General features: G+C 26.2%; 1 long non-coding RNA gene across 1 annotated transcript; it reads right to left on the reverse strand.

Moving 5' to 3' along the window:
- Positions 1-286: 286 nt before the first annotated feature.
- LOC116012330 lies at positions 287-2,063 on the reverse strand. The gene is made up of 2 exons (XR_004097137.1): positions 1,954-2,063; positions 287-511 (listed from the first exon to the last, which is right to left on the reverse strand). It is a non-coding gene; the product is annotated as an uncharacterized LOC116012330 (long non-coding RNA).
- Positions 2,064-7,673: the final 5,610 nt, after the last annotated feature.

Here is a 7,673-nt window from a genome sequence, read left to right on the forward strand (position 1 = left end):
ACGATTGCCACGATTGCAAGAGGTGTGGGAAGAATCACCCAGAGGTGGATTGTTATGGTTAACTAGTGGAGTACTTCAGTTGTAGTAGGAAGGGCTAGAGCTTTTGAGTGCATAGCCAAGATTGTGACCCCTCCAGGACCGAACCCGAGTGGCAATGCTAGACTGCAAGCAGGAAACCATTTCAAGAGAGGAAATGTGTAACACCCCCAAAAACGGCCTATTTTTTTTTTTCTTATTTTCACCAATTAATTAAGTAATTCTTAAAACAAACTTAGAATGCGAAAGCTTTTCAAAATCTTATTGAGGGAATTACCGTCACACTTAGGCAACTAACAGACCTAAGTGCTAAGGCTAAACCAAAATATAATCATCACAGGGTAATAAAACCAAAAAATATTGTCTAAGTAAACCAATATCTATCTATTACAATTTCAATCTTTCTCCTTGAAATAAATCTATCACTTTGATCAATCTTATATCCATGCTCTCATCCTTCATCAATTATTATTACCTGAACAAAATATCATTTCCAAAACATACAAAAACAAACGGGGTTAGCAAAACATTGCTAAGTAAGGTTCACTCCACCCTGTAAAATAAGTTTTGGATTTTTTTTTTAAATAATATAGTAGATTTCTCAAAAGAGATTATTTTGTAACCTTACAAAATAATATACCTTTCAAAAATATATGTGGAGATACATTTTTCAAAAATCAATTTTCATACATACACATGGAGAATTTAATATTTGTAAATGGAGAATTAACCATCTCTTCAAAATCCATTTAGAAACTGAACCAAAACCTCTTTGTGTACACCCCCAGTAGATTCTAAGCCACTAGGTAGTATATGATCCAAGTAGCTACTTTAAGCTAGCTCACCCTTATAAAATTGGAAACTGGATCATTACCTATGTGATACCAACACAGAATGTAAAGGTAATACAAATTCCTCAAAATATTTGATTTCTCCAATAGTTTTAAAAATATATTTTTCTTAAGAATATATATGTAATTCTAAAATATGTTTTCCTTCAAAATACCTAACGCTTTGAAATAAAATTCCGTAACTTCATATGTAATTATTACGTATACATCACAAAATACATTAAGGGTGAAAATATCATTGTCCAAAATTATATATTAACAAATATCATCACCAGAATACGTAATACATATATTTTCTTTATAAAATATCAATTTCTTAAAATAAAGCAATCCACACATACGTACCTTTAATAAATTAAATCAATCCATAAATCTCAAATTTTAACAAATGAATGTCATATCATCACATACATAAATACACACATATTTCCATGTCTTGGTAAGTAAAATACACCAACTATGCTTTAAAATTTTGCTTTATATATACATCCTACGCACTGTATTTATATATCATAAAATAATTTTTTTATATAATAATAGAAAACATAGGTACGTCCAGTACATATTTATAATATATATATATATATATATATATATATATATATATATATCTCTTTACGTACAGTACACTATGAATTTATATTATATTATATTTTTTTTGTTAATATACCATCTACTTACTTCATGAACATATATATACAAATTATCACAAGTATATATATATCTATATCAATAGCAGTATGAATCTATACAAGTAAAACTGTATCTATACTATATTTTTCTCTAAGAACACCATTCTTCTGTATATAAAATCATATATGTATAAATACTCAAAAAAAAACATATCTTTCACCTATGTTAAAATATGGACTCATAGAATAGGTTTCCATCAAACACACAATTTTTAGAATTATAAGAAATCAATCAAATATTTTCACATAATTATCAATCAATTTTTTTTCTCATTTAAGCAAATAGTTTATGCCATAAAATTTATATATCAATGTATTTAGGAAAATCATATAATTTTACAGAGTAGAATAAATAAGTAGACATAAATACTTACTCATAGATATGATATCCTCAAAATTCACATCAAAACCTACTCGGTCCCACGCTAATCCACCTTTTGGAATGAAAGATTAAAGCCTCAACACTCTTGACCCCTGATGGAGATTTTTTTTTTTTTTTTTATAAGAGTAGTGAAATTTCGGCCAATTGAAGAGAGTAGGAAGAATTAGAATTTTTCGGTCAACACGAAATGAATGAAGGAGATTTTATCTAATCCTGCTGTGAGGAGAAAAGGTAAGAATAAAAGAATAGAAAATTAAAATTATGGAAAGGCTTAATTTGTGGAAATTTGATTTGATGATTAGGTTGACCATAATTATCCACATGTAGAATTAATGTGGACACTATTGGATCCACATTCATTATCAAACTTGTATTTAATATATATATATATATATATATACTACGTAAAAAGATAAGATTTATATAACTAAGTATTTTCGCCCGTGCGTTGCACGGAATAGATTTGTTATAATATTTTAAGAATATTTGGATGAATTAATTTTAATTATTATAAAAAAAAAATATAACAACCCACCTTTAATTAATTTTTTAAGAATATTAATTATTATGGAGTACTATTTATTAATATAATTAATAATTAATATAATTAATTAATTAATTAATATTTAATTCATATAATTATAATAATATAATTGTCGATTATATTTACAATGAAATATTAATATATTTATTTCATTTTTTCTAATATTTTAATTTCCTTTTGAATATATTCATTTCCTTTTTCTTTTATAAAAAGAATTATTGATTGTCATTCCTTTTTCCTTCATAATTTTTTCCTAATATTTCATTTGTTGGTTACTAATTCTTTTGTAGGGAAAGCTATGCTATATTTCTAGTGAAATATCAATATATTCATTTCGTTTTTTCTAATATTTCATTTCCTTTCAAATATATTCATTTCATTTTTCCTTCATAAAAAAGAATTAATATTGATTTTCATTCCTTTTCCTTCATAATTTTTTCCTAATATTTCATTTGTGGTTACTAACTNTCATAATTTTTTCCTAATATTTCATTTGGTGGTTAATAATTTGTTCGTAGAAAAAGTTGTGTTATATTTTCAGTAAAATATTAATATGTTCATTTCGTTTTTCCTAATATTTCATTTCCTTTTTACTTAATAAAAAGAATTAATATTATTTTACATTTCTTTTTCCTTTATAATTTTTTCCTAATCATTCATTTGGTGGTTACTAATTTTTTCGTAGGAAAAAGTTGTGTTACATTTCCAGTGAAATATTAATATATTCATTTCATTTTTCATAATATTCCATTTTATTTTGAGTATATTCATTTCCTTTTTCCTTCATCAAAAGAATTAATATTGTTTTCCATTCTTTTTTTCGGATAATTTCCAATTAATTTGCCTGATTCTTTGTCAATTAGTAAGAAAATATTAGTAACAGATTCCCGTGTAATATTTATTTCCTTTTCGTTCATAAAATTTAATGTTAATTTCCATATGATTAAAATGTAATATAATTATAAAAATATAATTGTTGAATATATTTTCGTGAAAATATTAATAAATTCATTTTGTTTTTCCTTCTAAATAATTAATATAATTATAATTATAATATAATTGTCGATTATATTTCCAGTGAATTATGAATATATTCATTTCCTTTTTCCTTCATAAAAGGAATAAATATTCATTTGGTGGTTACTAATTTTTGCATAGGGGAAGCTATGTTACATTTATAGTGAATTTTTATTATTAATCTCCTTTTTCATTTGGCCTGATTCGTGTGCCAATTAGTAACATAATATTAATAACATATTCCCGTGTGTAATATTTATTTCCTTTTTCATTCATAAAAAGATTTTAATATTCATTTCCATATAATTAATAAGTAATATAATTATAAAAATATAATTGCCAATTATATTTCCAATCAAATATTAATATTAATTTACTTATTCAAATGGCCTAAATTCCGTGCCGTTTAATTTTAAGTTAATTATTTTTTTTAATATTTTTTTTTGAATTATAATTTCACCTCTGAACATGGTATGAATAAACGAATAAACTAACTGCATATTCAAAGTAATGTAAAATCATAAAATGTTAAGATTTAAATAAATCACACAAATTTATTATAATTATGATTTATTAATAACAATAACAATTACCATTAATATTATTATTCTATATTAATAATTAATAATTACCATTACGATTATGATCAATAACAATTTATTATAATTACGATTTATTACCATAAGATTACCATTACCATTTATTACAGTAATTTATTACCATAACAATTGGGATGACCACATCGATGTCATTATTTGCTAGTCATTATTTTGAAAATGAAAGAAATACAGTAATTTTGGGATTTCAACATACCTTTTATATGATATACTTTGCTTCCTCTTGCCTCCTATAATTGTTGAGCCAAGTATTTTCCACATTATGTTCATGTGCTATATTGGTAGTAGTTTAGTTACTCAAATATTATTTATATATTGTTCATAGAATAATAAAAAAGTGTTAATATTATTTATATATTGTTCATAGAATAATAAAAAAGTGTTCATATATTGTGCATTAGTGCTTTAGATATATAAAAAAGTGTTCATATATTGTGCATTAGTGCTTTAGATATATAAAAAAGTGTTCATATATTGTGCATTAGTGCTTTAGATATATTTAAAGAATACAATTTTAGATCCATTAGTGCTTTAGATATATTTAAAGAATACAATTTTAGATCCTAATGATAATTAGATATATTTAAAGAATACAATTTTAGATCCTAATGATAAAGAGTTTGAATCTAAAATAACAGGAATGCTTCCATTGTACATTTAGTATGGCATACATTGTTCATATATTGTTCATTCTTCATTCTTCTTGCAATAGTTAGAGTATGGCATACGTCCATCACCCAAGTTTGAATATGTACATGCATTATGGGATATAATATGTAAAAGCCTATGATGTAAAAAGCTCCAAAACTTTTTATAATTTTTGGAACTAACAGTATATTGTATTTTTTATAGGTTTTCATCATACAAAGGTTAAGAAGATTTCAATAAGAGGTGGTTACCATTATTGAATACAATATATTAGTAGAATTAAAGAAATGAAATCAAGTTGTAGCTCTGTGTTTCCTCTTACAGACACAATGGTAAGTGAGCCCTTAAGCCTCTTCACAATAATTTCGTTTGCCTTCTCTGTTTGAATTTTTTTAAAAGTGAAGATGTTTTGAAATTCAAAGTAGGAGTACATTACATTACATACTTTAACAACACAAACTAACTAATTCCATGTTTCTTATTACATATCATTGTTGCCATTTAAAAAGATCAGTAAGCTTTACAATGAAGATACAACTGCAAAAAATATACTGATTCTTAAATAGTTAAAAATACCAAACATTGTGAACTTGGTTGGAATTTAATTATAAAATGAGGAAGTAGTTAACAATACATTGTAACTACTAAGAATTTAATCAAATACCTTTGCTCCATTACAAATGAACTGTGTTATATGCTTCCTGATGGAGATAGAATCTTCTATTGCTGGATACTGATTTATTTCATTCCCATCAAACACACCTACAAAAACAAATAAAACCATACTACCATACTGCACTATGTGTGTGTGTGTGTGTGTGTGTGTATATATATATATATATATATATATATATATATATATATATATATATATTCTTTTTTAGAATGCTATTATTTTTCAAGAGAAAGTAAAAGCTTTACCAAATTTGCAGTAAATTTCTAAAGCCTGTAAATGGGTGCCTTAACAGACCTTAATCTTCAAGTAAATGTCTTCTTCCTCTTCTTGGATGCTTTCCCAAATATTCTTTGAAATTGAAAGCTCATGAAACGCCAAATCAGTCTTCCCTTAAAGTTTGTTCTGTTGTTGTCAAGCAGAATGCTCTATTTATACTATTACATAAATTACATATATTACAAATATATCACCAAATATATCACACCAATTATATCATCAATTATTCAATCACCGATTAATATTACCATATTATATTACCTATTTAACATTTTAATTTAACATCTAACCATAATAGTATTATAGGTGAATATATATATATATATATATATATATATATATATATATATATATGGATAATTAATAAATTCAATTATTCAATCACCAACCTTTAACCATAATAGGCACGCAGGGGTGGATAATTAATAAATTAATTAAAAATTAATAATTAATAAATAAATTAATAAATAAATAAAATAATTGATTTTACCAAAATGCCACTAACTTTGGGCGGGAAAGTTTAGAAGGAGAATAATGCTTTTGTAACCCCTCGGTTTTTGCCGACAAAGTTAAGGTTCGAGAATATTTTTTTTTTAAGCTATGACATTTATGAGAAGGTCTCTCGGTGTTCGAAAGAATTTTTTTTTTTTAGACTAGTTATTAATAAGCTGCGACCTACGTACCGGTCACGAACCGTAAAATTTTAAAGGATGCTTATACAGTTCGAATTTTCCTAGAGATTAGATTATTAAGTATGATACGATTAAGCCTGAACTTCTAATTAGTTCAAGTAAGAATTTAAACGGACTGTAAGGGTAAAATTATTACGGACCTTCGTACCTATATTTCGCGAGATACCGAAAAATTCTCAATTTTAGTTGTGATCGACGGGATTATTTTTAGGATGATTGTGGTGTTAGAATTTTCTCGAATTAAGTTATAATCCTCCGAACTTTCATCTGATTTAACCCCAAACTGGCAAAGTAAATTTTGTTCTTCAAGGAGCCACCATAGGGAGTTGACATGTGGCAATCATAATTACCACATGGTGAATGCAATTAATGCATGTCATAAGAGGTATGGGGATGTTGCACTTGTTCCTTAATCTTCAAGCCAAACTATCCATCATCTCTCTCTCACCTCCCCATAATTTCGAAAATAGCATAAGGAGAAGAAGAAGAGCTCCCCATAATTTCGAAAATAGCATAAGGAGAAGAAGAAGAGAGAAACATAATTTCGAAAATAGCATAAGGAGAAGAAGAAGAGAGAAAAGAGCTTAGTCTTCCACTTGTGATCAAGAACTCCTAAGCATCAGAGCTTAGTCTTCCACTTGTGATCAAGAACTCCTAAGCATCTCTTCAACTCAAGTGCTCTAGTATAGGTAAGACTTTAATTTTGTTCGGTTAAATCTTTCCTAGAACTTAAGTGTAAACTAAAGGTGCATGAAAATGTTGTTATTATGGTGATTTTTGTTTAGGATCTTTGGTGAAGGGCTCAAAGGAGGAAATCATCAACTCTTACGGTTTTTAAAATCTTCTAAAGAGGTAAGGAATCCCTTAAGTTGGTTTAGTCACTTGAAGGTGATCAAATGCTAGTAAATTATGTGACTAGGAATTTTATGTGAAAATTATGTGTTAAGTTTATGGATCTACAAGTTGGCTCAAAGAAACTACACTTTAATGTTTAATAATTTTTGGTATGCATGTTCATAGTTAATTTATGCATGTATATGTTGTGTTTATGTCCATATAGGCTTATACTTGTGAAAATATTGAAAAAAATATATATATAATAAAGATAGTCTCTAGCAGTAACTTCCGAGATTTATTGGGAAAATTTGGTAAGGTATTTTGATCCTATTTTTTTTAGACATGTAGTTCTATAAGTGTAGAACCTGCATATAAAATTTCATAATTATCGGAGTAGTATAAGTA

This window comes from Ipomoea triloba, chromosome 3 (genome assembly GCF_003576645.1).
Source record: "Ipomoea triloba cultivar NCNSP0323 chromosome 3, ASM357664v1".
Classification (NCBI taxonomy): Eukaryota; Viridiplantae; Streptophyta; class Magnoliopsida; order Solanales; family Convolvulaceae; genus Ipomoea; species Ipomoea triloba.